At 40.6% G+C, this 19,315-nt stretch overlaps 1 pseudogene; it reads left to right on the top strand.

The window, feature by feature from the left end:
* The window catches only part of LOC124232229 (steryl-sulfatase-like), a 76,244-nt pseudogene that overhangs the window by 29,164 nt on the left and 27,765 nt on the right, over positions 1-19,315 (top strand).

Below are 19,315 nucleotides of genomic sequence, written 5' to 3'. Positions count from 1 at the left end.
AATATTTAAAGGCATAGGAAGAAAAGATATGTTAGGATTCAGGAGATTGGGTTAAAGCAATGTTCAAATGATATCCCACTGAGTACCAATGTCTCTATTTAAAAGGTGAGGTCAAAGTAGGGATCAGGAATAGATTTGAATACCTGTTCCTTTTAAATCATGACTGAATTAATACTCATCAAAAAGTCAAATGCATAGATTTATTCTACCTGCTTAAATTTGTTGAAGGAGTTAAACCAATGAAATGAAATCATGTATTTAGAGTAGTCAGCACAGTGCTTGGCATGCAAAGAGTGCTCAGCAGATGCTAGTGGCCCTCATCATCATTGTTACTCTTCCTCTCCCATTCTCAGATGGCTAAAACATCCTTGCTTAAAATGCGTACATGCCCACATTACATTGAGTAGAAAAATCATGGATGACAATAAAGTCTATGATGGAAAAGTCAATACATATTTGCCCCATCTGTGTTTTTTTATGTTATTATTATTTCCCCTTATATTTGAGATGTCCTATGGACTCTCCAGAACCACCTGTCTACCCACAGCTTTGGTACTAAGGATCTAGGAGGAAGAGCTGAACTGCTTCCAAGAGCTTGAACTCTTCCCAAAAGTCAGCACATCACCCTGGAGTCAGGCAGACGTTGCAGGGCAGCTGCAGACAGGTGAACCACAGGTAACATTGATTAGGAGAAAAACTTAACAGAGGAGCTTAGTGGGGTGTCGGCCTACATGTCCGGGTTTTAATTTAAGCAGACAGGAGGGCTTGAATCTGTGATTAATGTGCAAGTTGTTAGCAAGGGGAAACATAATTTTCAGTTTTGTATCTTCAACTTTATAGATGGTAAAATCCAATGCAAAAAAAAATCTAGTCCTAAAATAAAAATGAGTATGGATAGTATGGTAGAGCATCATAAATAAGGAGAATTCTATAGTTTAGTTTCCTCGATAGTTGTTCCTCGCCTCTGGACATTCTGTACTCATAGCCCAGCTCAGACAGGAAGTCTCTGGTTGTCTGATGTTTCTAACATCAGATGTTGCTGCAGAAGTCCTGGTGGATCTGTTTCCGGAGCTCCACATTAGCTTCAATCATGGAAATGGTCCCATGGGCCACTGGGCAGCTTGGTACTCCATGACAAAACCTGGATCACCTCCAAGGGCAAGTCCAGCCATTCCAAAGAGCAAACGGCTGCACCAGAATCCTCAAGCCTTATTTTCTGCAAGTCAGTAAAGTCCAGGAAATGCCGTGGCATAGCTGGATCAAAAGTGGGAAGACTGTGTGTTCATTCTGACTGTTCCCCTTTCAAAAGGTTTCCTGCCAGTCCGATTGCCTGCTGCTCAGATCAGCCATCCCATTGTGATGTTTATGATTCCAGGGAAGCAGTGACCACAAGTACTTCCTCCAACTTGCAGGCATGCCATCTTTGGGTTTTCTTCTAGACACACAGGTGTAATTCCATTGGCCAGACACAATGACACTGTTCTTCCATGTGCCTTGGCTTCACTGATACAGGAAAACACTGACATGCTACATGAAAATGAGAACTGGTTGGAGTTATTAAAATTGTTCCCAGTAAATGCAGCACTCTGAAAAAACCACAAGTTATTGTTAATCCAGGAAGATCGCTGAGTTGAGCCATGAAAGCATCCCAGATGGTGAGAGCAGATGCAAGAGCAGAGGGATAAATCACACATTACAACTGTGATTAGGTCACAGATGGGTTTAATGGTGGAAATCACAACATTCTCGCAAAACCAGGTACAATACAAAATAAGGATGAATGTCCTGGAAACATATGACCGCAGACAGCAATACACCAAAGAGGGAAACACCAGCAAAGGGAAGAAGGGGACATTCGTAGAAAGGTGGCATTTCAGTCTTACAGTTTTCCATATCCTAACTACCCTAATAATCCTAATTATCCATTTATTATGTTTATTTACTGTGTGTGAAAGTTATATGTTCAATTGTCTGAAATTCTAGCTAAATCTCATTATCAAGGTAGTTCTTGAAATCTCTAAAATGCCAACCGTCTGCTTTTATTATATGTCAACATTTATTAAACATTTAATCACCCATAACATTTCTTCTAAAAGTATGGTACTCAAATAGGCATCATTTAGGAGCCTTTCAGAAATTCAAATTCTCAGACCTTATTCCAGATTTACTGAATCAGAATCTTCATTTAAGCATGGTCACCAGAGAATAAAGAAATCCACTAAAATTTAAGGAACACTGGTATATAATATGAACACCCTAGGGAACTTATATTCTAATTACAAGATCTTGATTATTAGTTTGGGTCAGCCAGAAGAATGAAAAGAATGCATGTCTTTTGCATAAAGTAGCCTAATCAGTTCTTTAATATTACATTTGCTTACTTTTACATAGCTGTTTGGAAAATGAGCAGGGATATCTTTCAAACATGTTTGGAGTGAAATGTTTGTGCTAACTTAGGAAAGGTGGAACTCAAATGAAATAATAAAAAGATGTTCCTAAAAAAATTAATGGACATGGTAAATCTGATTCGATAGAAGACAAACAAGGTGTGGCATTGGGTATGTTGGCATATAATTCAGCATCAGCTGTCAGGGAAGTGTTTATCCTTTTGTTAAAGGCCTTCAAAGAGAAGGTTCCGTGGCTCATCCATCATCTGCTTGCAGCAGGCATGTGCATTCTACATAAATTGCTCATGACAAAGTCCAAGCCCCTTTCTCTTGCTCAGTCATTAGTAGAGATGGGAGCCACCCTTTTCTCATCAGGCAGCATGTGGAAATACAATACAGATGTGGTAGAGTTCACACTCTGGCTTCCAGTTCCTTAGTTCCTAAAACCACCTTGCAAGACTTTCATTTTCAGTGCCTTCTTAGACCTTGATGTCCAGGTGGCATCTGAATAATTGAGTTCCAGACTACATTTCATGCAGCAGTTGCAGTAGATACAAGAATACTAAGGAAAACACCACATCTTCTAAGTATTGCAGTATTTTGCTTGCTTCTCTCTAAAAATACCCTCAAATCAAATAACTAGTGAAAAGCCATAGCAAACAATGCCAACTGTCCCTGCATATATCCCCCAAATGCCAGCATGTCATTTTTGTATCTCAACCAGTTTATGGAGTGCAGATAAATAATCCAATCTTAGGACTTTCATTGTTGGTCATATACTATTTTTCTTTTATGTGTAAGCTTTTGAACTTGATTTTATACTATAGATAACTTATATGCTTCCAAATGTCCCATCTGTGGGGTCCCATGAGCTCCATGCAGTGGAGAAGATCAGGACTTAAGTTTTGGAAATCTTAACCATTTATTTCAGCAAGAAGTACTAGATTAAGTTTACCTGCATTAAATGGACATTACTCCCCACTGGAGGCAATAAAGCTCTTTGTACACTGACAGATATGCCCTGATGTATGGGTTGTTGGTAATGCTTCCCATCCTACATAAGCTAACAAAAAATTGCCTTTCTAGGGCCAATGGCAGCAGAATTTCTCTGTGCTACTCATGACTGATTGAGGAGAGCATCAGACCATAGGTTACAGCTAGCTTCCTGGAACCACACCAAACATTTCACATGTGCAATGGAGTGTCATAGCTACCACCAGGCTCTACAATTGGATCCTCTCCCTTATCTTAAAACTTTTGCCTCAAAGGGAATATTAGAGTCCCACCATTAATCTGTTGATCAGATCAAGGACTTACTAACATAGGTTTATGGGAACGTTTTAGGGTTTCCTGTGTTTTCTAGAGTTACATTGAGTAGGCAGAAATTCTTTCTTAATTATGCATGATGGGCAGCTGCTTAAGGAGATATTTTTTCCTAATGAGCCCAATGCTTCCAAAAGGATAAATAGTTACCTCACAGCATTTTGCTCCAATGTTTTGTCTGAGCAGACCTACCTCGTAGAAGAAAAGAGAGAGCGAAGTCAGCAGAAATAAAAAGCCTTCAGTTAGGCGAGCCGATTTTTGAACTCCATTGTAAGAGCTAAGGTGAATTGAACACTCATAGTGTGACAGTCCTGGGCTAAGTGTTTTTGACACATTTCTCATTCATTCCTCATGGCAACCCTCTACTGTCATACCTTATCATCCGTGAAGCATAGGCAAAGAACCCAGTGAACAAACCAGGGACCAAGGACTCAAACCAGGTCTGCTTCTCTCAGGACCCAGAAGGCAGAGCTTGAGTGCATAGTTCTATGTAACAGCCCCTCTCTCAGGCAAGACCTAGAATTCTGCCTGTGTGTTCAAACCCTTCTCTCTCCTGCATAGCATGTCCCAGTCCTGACTCTGCATAGTGGCTTGACACTTTTTGTGGGAGGAATAAATGGAATGAATGAACTCTCTAGAATTTAGACTTCTTCTGCAACCCACATTCACACCTGAAGGAGGAAGCTGCCAGATTTTCTCATTTCGAAGTTTTCTCCTTTAGGATTACAAAGGTCTGGTCAGGAAGTCCTCATTTTTTGATAAGCTTGCTGTTGCTGTCTTCAGTTAAATAACAAAGTGCTCTTGAAATGGCTTATTTCCTGTGTTTGTTTCATTCAAGGAACAGTGTGAGAAAGTTTTGGAAATAAAATATTTCATTTATATGCTATTCTATAGCCCACCATCGGTAATTCAAAACTATTCTCCTATATAAATTTGTATCATTATACCTTGAGAACCTTACTGAAAAATAATATTTGTGGACCTCTGACCTGCAATGTGTTATTCTGAAAGCAAGAATAACACAACAGCATTTGTATTCACGGGAGATTTCAGAATTTTTAGGATAAAAATTTGTTAGACCTTTATAGGACAATCTTATGAAAAATTAAATAGTTAATGGGGGGGCCGGCCGATTGGCACAGAGGTTAAGTGCACACGTCCTGCTTCTCGGAGGCCCGGGGTTTGCTGGTTCAGATCCTGGGTGCAGACATGGCACCGCTTGACAAGCCATGATGTGGTAGGTGTCCCGCGTATAAAATAGAGAAATATGGGCATGGATGTTAGCTCAAGGCCAGCCTTCCTTAGCAAAAAGAGGAGGCTTGGTGGCAGATGTTTGCTCAGGGTTAATGTTCCTCAAAAAAAAAAAAAAAAAAAGGAAAAGGTTAATGGGCTTCGGGCTTTACAAATGAGATTCTGGCATAAAACCTAAACAGAATGGGATCCAGACTATCTTTCAAGAAAGAAAGAACTGAAAGGAAATCAGAAATCTGATGATTTTTCCACAAGTTGGGTCAGAATCTCCACCACTTGTACATGGACTGTAGCTTCAACTAGAGTCTCTTGTATTAATCCCAGCCCAGTCCTATATGGCGCTTTTGATGAAAATGACAATTAAGGTTATCCATCTAGGCTATGAATAAGAAAAGCTGATGGAGACAATCTTAGCATGTTCATTTGAAATACTGGAATTTGGAGGAAATAATCCATGGAGGTAGATATGTAACTTAGTAGAAGGAATCAGTATAGTCAACATGGCTGCAGGTTTATCTGGAGCTGAGAATAGCTGGGAGGAGAAACTGTAGATAGGAGATGAAGTAGGCTTGAGCAGAGGAAACAAGTAAGTCATCAGAAGGCTTTAGGAGAAGCGCTGGCCTCATACTCTGTTGTGCCCCAGCCTTTAGCACGAAGCTCATGTTCAGTTGGTGCTTCATAAACATGTATTGGATGCATGGATGAGGAAGCCTAGGGTTAACATTGCATTTGAAAGGCATGTCTTAAAAATTAGTGGACTGTTTTCTTTTTAGCAGTTTTAGAGTTACAGAATCATTGAGTAGAATGTACAGAGAATTTTCATTATATTCCCTTTCTTCTGCACACCATTTCCCCTGTAATATTTTGTATTAATGTGGTACATTTGTTGCAATTGATGAGCCAACGTGAATGCATTATTATCAACTAACTTTCATAGTTTACATGAAGGTTCACTATTTGAGTTGTCCATTCTATAGATTTGGACAAACATGTAATGACATGTATCCACCATTACAGTATCATACACAATACTTCCACGGCCCTAAAAATCTTCTGTGCTCTGCTTATTCCTTCCTCCCTCCCTCTAAGCCTGTGGCAACTGATTCTTGTACTGTCTCCATAGTTTTGCCTTTTCCAGAATGTCATAGAGTTGGGATCATAGAGTATGTAACCTTTTCATATTGGCTTCTTGCACTTCGTAACATGCATTTAAGATTCCTCCATGTCTTTTCCTGGCTTGATAGTTCAGTTCTTTTTAGTGCTTTATAATATTCCATTATCTGTATGTACCACAGATTCTTTATGCTCTCCTAGTGAGGGTCTCTCGGTTGCTTCCAAGGTTTGGGCAATTGTGAATAAAGCTGCTATAAACATCCACGTGGAGGGTTTTTGCAGAAAGTTATCACAGAAACATTTTTTTAAAAAGGCACTTCTTCACAGGATTATTCTTTTCTTCATGCTAGGATATTTCTAAATATATGAAAGGTGAATTTCTTTTGAAACGGAACGGTATAGTTTCATGTGCTTTTGCAAAATGCTAATGACAACACAACAAAGTAAAACTGTCAATCCTCTGCTATCTACCTCGTCTGTATTATTTTAGAAATGGTTATATGAGCCAAAATGGGCATTTTTCCTTCATAGTATAAGTGGGAGTTATATCACCTTAATGCTTCTTCCTGTGTCAACTCATTAAACTTATTACCATTTGCAGAGTGATAAGCCTTAAATGAGTGTCAGAACCGAATAACCCCAACCTCAAGTACAGAGGTGGTTTGCCTTGCTGTACCAACAACGCCATAATAGCTGTCTGCCTGATAATGATTTGTCATGAGAGACAAATCGCTAAAATGGCCCTCATGCATCTTATTCCTTGGTTCTGAGTATGACATTTATGTATATGATGTGGCTTCTAGGAATGTTTATTATTTGAGTTAAAAAATTGAGAAAGATTGAACATACTCTAGCCTGTGCTGTTTACAACCAGAAAGCAAAAATATGTCTTGTAACAAATGACTGGATCCTGCTTTTGTGTCAGAAATCACCTCTGCCACCTCTGTGGGGAGTTGACTCTGTAGTCCTTCTCTCCCTTTTCTGAGCCAAGTCAGTGAGGGTGCTACCCCAGGATGGAAGGCCTGTCTCCACTGAGGCATGACCTACCTGTTGTATAGCATGTCCGCATATTCAGTTGTTATTTCTGCTGCGAATACTTGGCATCCTTGTAGAATTCATACTGCCCAAAAATTTGGTCCCCATGTGGAGAGTTATGATGCCACAACCACGCCAAGAAGACATGCAAAAGTTTATTGGTCACAAAGCAAGGAACTCTGGGGAGAGCAGGGTCACTTCTAAGCTGGTGGGAAAGTAGCTTGAGAGAGATGGGAATGAGACTGATTCTTCTTTCATGGTGGGTAGGAGGGGGGGCTCAGATGAGGGTCACCCTAGTTTTTATCTCCCATGGGTGCTGGAGGAGGGAGCACCCAGGCTTTAGTATCAGCCTCTGGGGCACAAGTGGAAGAGGAAGGGTGAGGCTTAAAACTCTTAGCAATCAAACATAAAAACCTGGAGGCAGACCCTTTAATACTTTAAAGTATGACATCATGCATTAACTGAGTAAATTAAACAGCAGCATTTGAGTATCTAGATCTCTGTGGAAATTATAAATGATTTGCCTCTAGTTTGACCATCATTTTCTTCTGATTTGAGAACTGGTGATAGTTTCCTAATCAGAGTCCATGTTTCCGCTGCTTCTCCAATCTTCCAATGGCTTCTATTTCTTTTCTCGTGGAAAATTTTAAGCATAAACAGAAGTAGACAGAAAAGTACCATAAACTCCCATGTGCCCTTGATCCACATTTAACAGTTATGAACTCATGCCTAATATGGTTTAATCTCTACCCCATACTCACTTCCCTTCTTCCTGCACTAATTTGAAGAAGACAGCAGCCATCATATCATTTCATCCATGAGTGTTTCAGTATGTATCTCTATTTTTTCTCCCTTAATGTCTTTGTTACTCTTCTGTGATTCTCACTGATTCCATCCACTTAACTACACACAGGGTTTGAGAGTCTGGGTTTTAGAATCAAATTTAACTGTTCCTTTCTTTATCTCCCACCTCCTAACTGTGTGGCCTTGAGCAGGTTGCTGATCTCTTCAGAGAATTGTTGCTCTTGTCTGTAAAATGGACCCAGTGATATTTACTCTAGGTTTTAGTGTGGTGTCCCCGAGAAAACATGTAATAAAATCCTTTGCACATAGAGAGTGCTCAGCAGATAGTAGCAATTATTCTTACTGTTGCTGTTGATACTGTTATTATTTTGAAGTCTTGTTATTTGGGGATAATAATCAATGTTAGGTTTGGGGAAAGAAGGTGAGGACAAGAAAATGGAAAATGTGGGGAATATTGATACTCATGATAGACAGTTTTAGACTTGGGTATCTACTAAGTGTTAAAAGAGGACATTATCATAAAATGTTTGTAGACCTATTTGTGCATGGAAGAGGAACATTGATAGTTTGTTTTTTTCCATTCAGTAAGGCAAAATAGTATACTTTATAACCTCAAGTCTATGGCCAGCTGGTGATTGCAGCAATTTGGCTTCTCTCTTATGACGGTTCTTCCACATGGCTCACAATCTATGAGCATGATTGTTCTAGAAGAGGTTATCAGGTCTCTCTACAGAATCACTCCATGATGCCTAGAGTTTCAAGTTATGCTTGTAAAGTGACACTTAATTCGGTGACTAAATCTTCTTGTCTTTTCCAAGAACCCTGCCACGGTTAGTCCCCCTGATTATGTTGCATCTCCTGTTGGGATCAGCTTATGAGAGCTCCAGTGTACAAGAGCATCTCCTTCCCACCTTTAGAAATTAACAGACATGTCGATGAAGGCAAATAATCTCCCTTTCTTTTGTAAAGCTTGAGTTGTTTTAAAATTGAGTATTTTCTCTCCTTCAGGGCAGATCTTGAATGTTCTAGATGAGTTGAGACTGGATAGTAACACCCTCATCTACTTCTCCTCAGAACAAGAAGCACATGTAGAAGAAGTGACCACCAACGGAGAAGTCCATGGAGGAAGTAACAGAATCTACAAAGGTGAGAAATGCCGATGTTGATCAGCTCTGGCCTTTCGGCTCACCTGGGTCACCTTCTCCTTGATCTTAGAGCTTTGGCATAGTTCTTCTGCCACTTTGCAATATCAGCAGCTTCATTTTGTCACAGGCACTGAGCAGTCAGATGGCCAAAGGGGCCATTTCTGATAGGGTCCCCACAGAAAATAAAAGCACACATTTCTATGTCAAGACAATGGAATGAGGATGTTTTCACCCAATGTAAATACTGTCCTGTGTTGTGTAGCTGATTAAAAAAAGAACCCCTCTCTCCACTATGTGTTAGTCTCCTATTGCTGTTGTAACAAATTAACATAAACTTCCTTGCTTAAAGCAACACCAATTTGTGAACTTCCAGTTCTGGAGGTCAGAAGTCTGAAATGGGTCGAGTGGTCTAAAATCAAGGTGACAGATGGACTGTGTTCCTTATGGAGGTTCTAGGGGAGAATCTGTTTCCCTGCCTTTTCCAGCTTCTAGAAGCCACTTGCATTCCTTGGCTCATGACCTCTTCTTCCATCTTTAAAGCCATCAATGTAATATCTTCAAACTCCCTCTCTCTCTGACCTCTGCTTCCATAATCCCATCTCCTTCACTTACTCTAACTCTCTTGCCTCTGATTTTAAGGACCCTTGTGATTATATTGGACTCACCCAGATAATCCACAGTAATTTTTCCCATTTCAAGACCCTTAACTTAATCACATCTACAAAGTCCCTTTTGGCATGGAAGGGGACAGTTTCTGGGAGATGAGGTTGTGGACATCTTTGGGAGGCCATTAGTCTCCTACCTCAACCTACAATAGCATTTTGAGCTGATACTTCATTCTTTATGCAGCATCAGCTAAGCCACTGCTATGATGGATCAGGCATCATGCTAGTTATTGGGGATGTTGGATAAGACCTAGCTACAGACCCCAAGTTACTTATACAGTATACACTCTGCAAATGTAAGACACACATATCTAATTATAATAAAATGTGGCCTATTTCACAAATACTTAGATGAGATGCCTAAAATGGCATATCAGCACTGAGGGTTAAGACTCCCACCCAAATCTGCAGTGGATGAGAGTTGAATGTACCACAGGGGAGGATGAGGAGAAGTGACTGTGCAAATAGGTGAAGCATGGTGTCCCAGACGGTGGGTCACCTGAATAAGGTAAGAATATGCACAAGACATAGAAAAGCACACGACCATCAAATTTTGCTTGCATAAAGGAATAAATTGTTTTCTTGCTCTTTCATTAGTCTCCCATATGGATGTTTCAAAGATTACCAGGAACTGTGGAAATCAGAGTTTACCTTCAAAGACATAAAAGGATAATATATGGAATCCTTTTGTCTATTAATTGGTTCAGCAATGTTGATTGAGCTGTGTATCTGGCAGTGGGTCAGAGGCAAAAATAAATACAAACTCTGGTTCCTTCCCTGAAGGAACACATGGTCAGCTGGTGGTTGGTTGCACTGGTGGGTGGGTGGTGGTGGCAAGCCTAGGGAGTCCCAAGCAATTTAATAGGGCATCAACATTTGTTTGCACAAGATGTTAGTGGTGCAGACCGCAAGGAGGGCCTCACTCAGCTGAGGGGGCCCAAGAAATGTTTCCAAAGTAGGTAGGGCTGGGAAGGAGTAGTCACAGGGTGTGCTTGCTCTCTTGCTCTCCTTCTAGCTCTTTCCACCCTCCCAACTACTACCCTCTTTTACTTTTTTTAAGATTTTTTTAAAATTTTTCATTTTTCTCCCAAAGCCCACTGTTATATAGTTGTGTATTTTTAGTTGTGGGTTCTTCTAGTTGTAGCATGTGGGATGCCACCTCAGCATGGCTTGATGAGCAGTGCCATGTCCCTGCTGAGAATCCAAACTGGTAAAGCCCTGGGCCACCGAAGCGAGCATGCAAACTTAACCACTTGACCACAGGACAGGGCCCCCAACCACTACCCTCTTTATCAGTCCTGAGAATGAGGAGAACCAGCAAATGGCTTGTTCTGCAGACTGCAAGGAGTTGAGTAATGCTGGATCACAGTATGCCTGAGGCAAAGAGATGGGGAAAGGGTAGTCTGTGATCCATCCCAATGGCAGCACATAGCCTATGAAACTTTATACTTCAAAAAGGTTATGTGCACATCTAGGGTCCTAATAAATTCTGAGCATCTCGGGGCAGGGACCATTTCTTACACTTGTGGTTACCTGGAATCTAGGATGAAAGGATTCCTCTTCACTGCTGGTCTGGATAGACTTCATAGGATGTTCATACCTCTTCCTGTCTTTGCATCCTATAGTTATCTTGCCAGCACGGGACACATGACTGAGATTTAATGTGGGTTAAATAAATGAACTAGTATGTTTAATCTGAACAGGATTATCCCTACTAGGCTGCCACTCTTTCAGCCAGGCCTCCTCTATTTACAGTCTTATTTTACAGTAGCAAGAAGTGAAAACTTGTCTTCCTATTTATTACGATGAGGTATTTCCATCATATTCTCGTGAGGTTACGGCCTGTGTGGAGAGAGTTGTTTTTATTTGATTTTATAGATGATGGCGTGTCTAAAGATGGAGTTACAGACTGCAGTTCGTGCACTGGTTCACCCAGTCATTCCTTCTGCTGAAGGCTTGTTGGGTTCTGAAGCAGCTTAGCAGCTACCCCTGTAAGCTGTACCTAAATCGCAGTAATAGAAGTGGCTAGAGAGTAACAAATGATTTAAGAAAGTTACATATACAAAGCTAGGGAGCCTCAGTTCTGGGAGAGGTGACTAGATGACCGTGAGCCGATGAATCTGAGGAAGACTGATGAGCAAGAGGAGACAGCACTGGCATTTGGCTTTGACAGCTGGCTCTTGGGAGCCATGAACCATATGGGTCAGAAAGAGAGTGTCCAGGGTCCTGAATGATGCTTGGGAACCCAGGGTTACCATGTAATCCCAGAGGCATGGCAATAGCTGCTCTATGATTTTTTTTAGAGACATATTTGATGTGTTAGAAATGTTTTGTTTGACTTCTGGAAATACCACCAATGTATGACACTGTATTTATAACTCTGTTGATACTCTATAGCGAAGCACTATCCTTTTGTCACATTTAGTTGAAATCAAATCACAGCAAAACATTGTTAAAACACAAGACACGGTTTTCTCCTAGCCATGGGGAATGACCAGATTTCTAAACATCAAAACATCTTGTTTTCTAAAGCTGTGAATCTGAACACACTCCTATGGTTTATGCAAACACAGAGGAATCACGCCATTTAAACTCCCTGATTAAAAGAGCATTTTTTTCTGAACAATAATGATGTCTGCTCCCAACTAAAACCCTTCCAAATGACCGCTACTCTTTGAGTTCAGTGACTCCATTGTATTTCCCAATCACATCTGTTTCACCAGTGAAATCGATGGGCTCACTTGATAGAATGGCTGCAATTAAGTCATCCTTTCACAGAATTCAGCAGGTTATCTCTTTTAATCCTAGGAACATTAGACCCCTGCTGTAGTTTGTATTTCATAAATAATGATTTAATATTATAGGGGTGAGGGAATGGTGACACCTCGAATTGTTTCTCTCACTTTTTTGTAAGAAAATGTGTTTGCGGAGTGATTACTCTGTTTGGGTTTAGATAGGGATAAGTTTTATCTTTGTGAAAAGGCTCTAACATAAGAGGAAATTAGGAGATGGAGGTAGAGTCCACTGTGCACATTTACTCTAACTCTAGTTAAAGTGTAGCAATCTTGGCAATGTCTTTCATATAATAGTTCCTGAAATATTTACTTCTGAGAACCTTCTAAAATAAATGTCCTTCTACTGTCCACATGTTCTGAATGATTGTGTCAATCTAATAAAACTAGTTTGCCAGTTAATTGTCCATATTCCTGTTTAAGAAGTAGGGAATCCGTGTCTCCATGAGAGCTTCTGGTTAATTTGACCGTGTTCCCATACTGCATTGTTAGGATTTTCAGTGAGAACAAAATAAATAAATAAGCAACAAAAACAAAAATCCCATCCCCTTTACATAAGCCTGTGACCACTTATAGTTGTTAAATGTGAAAATTCCATCAGGACTATCGAAATATTGAAAATGTCCACATTGCTACTTTGGGACTCAGGAATAAGACCCCCTGCTTTAACCTAACAGGATTTATGGTTTCCTTGCAATCCTCAACTGTCTACAGGAAACAGGTTATGGCTGTCAGTTTGTGTAACTGCACCCTGGGCTGCTATTGGGTCCCTTCAGATCAAGTGGGTGGGTGAGTCTTGAGAAGGCTCTTCATTCCACACCAAGACCTGTGACAGGGCAGTTGAATAGGCTCTCAGGACAATAGTCCTACAAATTGCAGTTTTCTTTTAAAAAAAGCAAGTGGCCCCACCCAGCTTCACTTGAGGTCTAAGTCAGGATTTTAAACCCTGGGGCATTCCTTGAGGAGATTGGTGCAATGGAACTCATGGAAGTTCCTTCTCAACTTTATTGCCGTTTCCTCTGACCTACCTCTCAAAGTTGGAGATCTCCAGGGCTCTCTCCTTAGCCCCTCCCTTCGTTATCTACATTCTCACACACTGTGATCTCATCCAAATACTTGACCTCAAATAATATTTGAGTTCTGGTAACCCCCATACCCAGACCTGACACTTCCTTGGAACCGCAAACTCCTCTGTCCCACTGCCCACATGACATAGGATATGGATGCTCAGTGGCACATCCATCAGCTCAAACTCATCTCCCCAATGGATGTCTAGGTGGTTTCCTCACTTTTTCTTCTTGTGAATTGTTGTCTGCAATTGACTGGCCACCTAGGCACCTGGATGAGCTTTAATAATCATGCAATGTACTGTATGAGTTTCTTAGGGCTGCTAACAAAGTAACACAAATGAGTGGTTTAGAACAACAGAAAGTTATTCTCTCTCTCAGTTCTGGAGACCCAAAGTCTGAAGTCAAAAGTCAGCAGGACCATGCTCCCCACAAAGGCTCTAGAGGAGGACTCTTCCTTACCTCCCCGAACTTTTCCTGGTTTCCAGCAATCCTTGGTGTTCCTTGGCTTGTAGATGCTTCACTCCAATCTCTGCCTACATCTTCACATGGCTTTTCTTTCTTTCTTAAAACACTCTAGTATATCCCCATCCACTGAGAATAAATGTGAAGTCTTAATCCTGGCTGTGGACGGTCATACCACAACCCAGTGCTCCTTCATTTTCTTCCTCTCTTTCTGGCTTTGTCTTGGGTCCCCTGATACCGTAATCTTCTTGCCAGCTTGGGGCCTTTCCATAGACAGCTCCTTCTGTTGGAAAGCTCATCTTCTGATCTTTGCATGGATTTGATCCTTCAATCACGTGTTGCCTTTGAAGTCTCCCTGGGCCACCAAATCGTAAGTTCTTGTCCCCACTCCCCCACCACAGGTACTCATCATAACTAACCTTATTTTAACTCCTTGCACATCTGATATTTTACCTGTTGATTAATTTATTTGCTCATAGTATGTCTGCCCTATTACAATGTAAGTTCTGTGGGAGCAGGGATCTGGGCTTCCTAACTCACCATTCTATCCCTGTGCCCCAAATAACCATGTAGTAGGTCAGTAAATACTTGCCGAACGAATAGTGAACGCTCCCTAGATTTCTTTCCCTTCTGCTCCTGGTACTCAACCTGAGGGTTTTCACCCTTTTCCCTAAAATACTCTCCCTTAACTGGGACCAGAATCACTTCCCTAAGATTTCCTTATAGTGCAGTTTAGAGTTTTTTGCCTGTTAATCGTAGCTGGAAATTTCCTGTAGTTTTGGAAGAGAATGGTTAAACTCTGAGTTCAGTCTTCATTTCCATTTCTCTCCCAAGTCAAGATCAGCCTGAAGGAGGTTCTCCTCCCCATCTCCCTTTTACTCTGCCTAAAGGCAAGTAATAAATGTCAATGGAATGGATAAATTAATTCTATAGAAAGTGTCTGCAGAAGCATGGGGAGAGAAGGAAATCATATTTTCCTGAGTGTTCAAGAATGTAGACTTTGTCCACATGCAGAGAAATGCTTTCAAAATTCACTGATGCCTTCATCTAAGGCACTGCATCTTCTGACATTTCTCCTTTACCTTAAGTGGAAATTCCAAAAGCAACTGATTGGCTTGAGTCCATATCACTCTGAGTTGCTTCTCATGGTCCCTGAATTTGGCATCTCTTTCCCTCATGCGATAGCACAGCTTTCAGAGAGCAATTGATACTTTTGTTAGAAAAAAAAATAGCAGCAAGAAACTCTCGTAGTTTATTGGAAGGTGGTTGTGTTCAGGTTCTATCTTCAGATTTTGGCAAAAGTTTTTGTCAGCTTCCCGAGAGTGGGAAAGCTGCCCCATCTTGCAAGTATCAATATTACGTAGCCCAGGAGGTATGCCACAGGTTTTTCACCTTTGAAAGAAGCTCACATGTTAGCTTCATTTATCAGATCACTCATTCAGTTAAATCTGAATGACATTCATTCATGTATTGATTGTATACAGTGGGCCAGGCATGGGGGTAGCTCCTAGGGTATAAAGGCAAAGAATACAGGGTCTCTGACCTCGTGTAGCTTACATTCTGTTTGTTGAGATAAATATCCAAACAGATCATTTCAGAATAATGAACTGGTAAGGGAGCTGTTACTGGTAAGAGTTAGAGGTAGTTAACTCAACCTGAGACTGCAGAGAACCTCCCGGGAGGAGCCAACATTTTGCAGGCTGACATTTTGAAGTATTGGCTAGGAGAGGAAAGGTGGGAAGTTTCTTCTCAGCAGGAGCGAGATGCTCATGGTGGGCAAAAAAGAAGCTCAGTATTGCTAGAGATGAACGTATAAACAAGAGGTGATGAGCTGATGAGGTACCCAACATCCAAGTTAATATGTCCAATAGGAAGGAATATATGCAATCATTGTTATTTGGGGAGTATTTAAAACTGCGGGTGAAGAACATCTCCCAAAGCCAGTATATGGAAAGGGTAGAGGAGTGGGAATATAGATAAATTGAGGAATGACTATGTATCAGTTCCCTCCTCTTTAGAATTGGAGTAATAGGATTGTTATTATAGAAATGTCATAGAGGATTGTCGTGATGATTAAAAGCCAACAAATAAAGTGTTTGTAAGTGCACCTAGTACGGATAAGATGTCCCTATCATCCACTAGAGTGTGAGATCTATGATAGCAGATGTGTTACTATACTCACATCTGTATCCCCAGAACCTAGAACAGTGGCTGACATTTTAAGAAATAATTTCTGACTGAATACATAAATGAAAAAATACTTGAGCTTGGGTTTGAAGGACAAAGAGTTTAACTAGATGAAGAAGGCAATGGAAGAGCATGGTTGCATTGGTAATCCTTTGGTATTGGCAATTGACTGGATATTGGGTTTAGGGGAAAGGAAGATATCAAAGATGTCTCTCATGGTTTTGGCTTGTGTGATTGGGTAGATGGAGGCTCCCTTTAGGAATTAGGACTCATGCGCAGAAACCTATATGTTGTTGGCATGTGGGGAGGTGTATGAGATCACTTGATATGAGGACAGAACAGGGTGAAGGACCAAGCCTTGAGGAACTCTCATATAAAAGGTGAGATGAATGATGATGATTAATAAAAAAGATAGTGAGAATGATTGGGGAAATGAGAAGAAAAAAGATTCAGGGAAAAGCATGATCAGTGAAATGAATGCTGCTAAAAAGTCAAGATGAGGATTAAAAGAGTTCATAGTATTTATCCACTACACATGTAATGCTAGTGAGTACATTTTCAGTGGAGAGGTCGGGGCAGAGGCCAGATGGATGGAGGGGTTTTGGAAGGTGGGAAATTTCTCCAATACAAGGAGAGTGTTTGTAGTGGGAAAGATTGGTATATATTTAATTCTCTTGAGTAAACTTTTATAGAGAGATAATTAAGATACAAGGGATAACTGAGAATGGCAAATTGCTGAGAAGATCTAGATTTATAAAGAACTCACAGATAATTTCATTGAGGGCTGGTTTCTTACTGGAGAGGTATGGATACTTATCACAGCTTCTATGTAATTTAGTGCTTTGGCAAGAATATGATGGAAATGATGTATTACATGATCTGAGCTGGCAGTCGGGGCCATATAGATAGGATGAAATTAGCTAAAAGCCCAAAAACTGCCATTTGGAATGAATGGGCAACTGGAACTGCTGAATGATCACAGTTTTAGTGTCTTGACAGAATGATTTGATTGCACTGGTTTCATTTGAAAAAACATGACCGTAATACCACAAAGTTAAATACTGTGGAGTTTGTGCCCATTGTTGAGAAAGCCATATAAGAAGACAGGGAGTTGTGGTTAGATAATGGGATGTTTGGATTAATCACTTTTGAGATGGAGCAGATTGAGTTGACATGGTCTAGCATGGTCTGTGGGAGAGGGAAGTTAAGGGTGTGCATGGCGGAAAAGTGGCAGGGAAGTGGGAAGGATGTGGCCACGTGGACACATTGAGATCTTGCAGGGCAGAGAGATGAGGTGTGTCATGCTCATGAACTCATTTTCCTGGATGAAATGGAAGATGAGGCTCTGTTTTGACAGTAAGAGGACAAGCAGTTTGGTAAGAGTCTGAAAGAGAGAACTTTTGGAATGGAACTGATTAGGGAAATGGAAAATCCTAGCAAAGTTGAGGGACCAAAGTGATTGGAAATATGAGTTTATAATCACACTCATGTGCAGGATTGTCTTTTTTCCCCAGCAATACTTTTCATTGATTAATCAGTTATTTCATACATTTCATAAATATATTGGACGCTATCTATTTGGAAGGTATTACACTGTGGACTTCAGTTGACTCAACAGTGAATTAGAGTTTATTTTTAAGTTCTCTTGGTCCCATTGGAATGATAATATGTGCATAGAATTGATTGTTAGACATTCCATAAATGAGCAACTTGAAAAATGCCAAAGAAATGGATAATAGGAAAAACATTTCCTGCAGTGGTGGTCATAGAAGGCTTATTTAAAAAGGAAGGGCAGAGGCCAGCATGGCCTAGTGGTTAAGTTCAGCATGCTCCATTTTGATGGCCTGGGTATGGTTACTGGGTGCAAACCTGTATGACTCATCAGTGGCCATGCTGTGCTGGCGACCCACATACAAAATAGATGAAGATTGGCACAGATGTTAGCTCAGGGTGAATCTTACTCAGCAAAGAAAAAAGGAAATGCATATTCCAGGCTTTCCAGGATTCGTAGAAATGATTTGGGGTTCGGAAAAGTCCTGCAGAGCAAATATCATGATGACAGAAATTTCCAGAAGGTGAGACGAGACAAGATGTTTACTGAGGCATTTAGATGAGACTCAACTTAACCAAGTTGTGATATTGAAAAGGTGGAGTGGAGCCAGGACATGGTTAGCTTTACATTCTAGGCTAAGATATGTTTTTTAGTTTTCCCTCTTGAAGAAGATATTAAGCAGGAATTCAATTAAGTGAAAAAATAAACTGTTAGGAGAAGTGGCAGTGACATTTCCCCCCTATACTGAAGAAGTCAGTGTTGCGGAGTAAGGTCGGGGTTGATGCACTCATCCTACCCCAGAATCTAAATTCACTAACAGTGCAGGGCCAACCAACCAGAGCAGGGCACATGGGCCAAATCCTGGCTGACTCCTGAGTTTGTAAATAAAGCTTTATTGAAACACAGCCGCACTCATTTGTAGATGGTTGATGTCTGTGCTCCTTCTGAGCTACAACAGCAGAACTGAGTAGTTGGGAAAGCAACTCACAAAACCTAAAATAGTTACTACCTGGCACTTTGGAGGAAAAGTTTGCCAATCTCTGACTCAGATTATTTAGCAGTTTGATATATTGTTTAAGTAGTCACCCTTAACTGTTAAAATAGTGTCAATTAATTTTGAGTGTTCTTCAATTCTTTATCCCTCATTTGAATACTGACATCAGCAGATTGTTCCTCTTTATTTTTGCCCTGATAATAAGTCGATGGAACCTGGATAATTTTGTCATATCTCCCATCTATAATTTGTGGGGTTTGGTTCCTGGAATGAATAAATCAAGGAGTGTGTGAAATCTAACATCTTGGGCAAGAAAGCATTTTATGCGAATTTCACTCATTTTATGCTTCATTGTGGTTTGCATCAATCCAAGGAATCCATGTTATCTGGGTAGGGAGATGCCCAAGAGGTGAAAAATGACAAATAGAATATTTCATAAAACTCTATGCCCAGATCGAGCATAAGAATGACTAGCATATGCTCTTGCCATTAAGAGTGATTTGACCTGCTGGGTGGCAGGATTTGAAAGGACAAA

Source organism: Equus quagga, unplaced genomic scaffold, assembly GCF_021613505.1.
Source record: "Equus quagga isolate Etosha38 unplaced genomic scaffold, UCLA_HA_Equagga_1.0 HiC_scaffold_35_RagTag, whole genome shotgun sequence".
Taxonomy (NCBI): Eukaryota; Metazoa; Chordata; class Mammalia; order Perissodactyla; family Equidae; genus Equus; species Equus quagga.
This window is presented reverse-complemented; position numbering and strand designations above follow the sequence as displayed.